Below are 257 nucleotides of genomic sequence, written 5' to 3' on the forward strand. Positions count from 1 at the left end.
CGGGCAGGCAATTTTGAATCGCAGCTTTTTCCCTCTCCCCCAGGAGCCATCTCTCCTCAAGCCTCCCCGCAGGGCCCAGGCTGTTTGCTGGGCAGGGCGGCGGACGAGCGTGGAAAGAGACCTTCAGAGGAAATGCTTCAGTTGTGGTGTTTTCACAAACTGGGCCCCGCGTCACCCCAACGCTTGGGGGTCGGTTCCCTTCCAGGCTGGTTCGCCCTCGGGCATTCCCCTCGGGAAGGGCAGCGGCCTTGGCACCC

This window comes from Fulmarus glacialis, unplaced genomic scaffold (assembly GCF_000690835.1).
Source record: "Fulmarus glacialis isolate BGI_N327 unplaced genomic scaffold, ASM69083v1 scaffold39499, whole genome shotgun sequence".
Taxonomy (NCBI): domain Eukaryota; kingdom Metazoa; phylum Chordata; class Aves; order Procellariiformes; family Procellariidae; genus Fulmarus; species Fulmarus glacialis.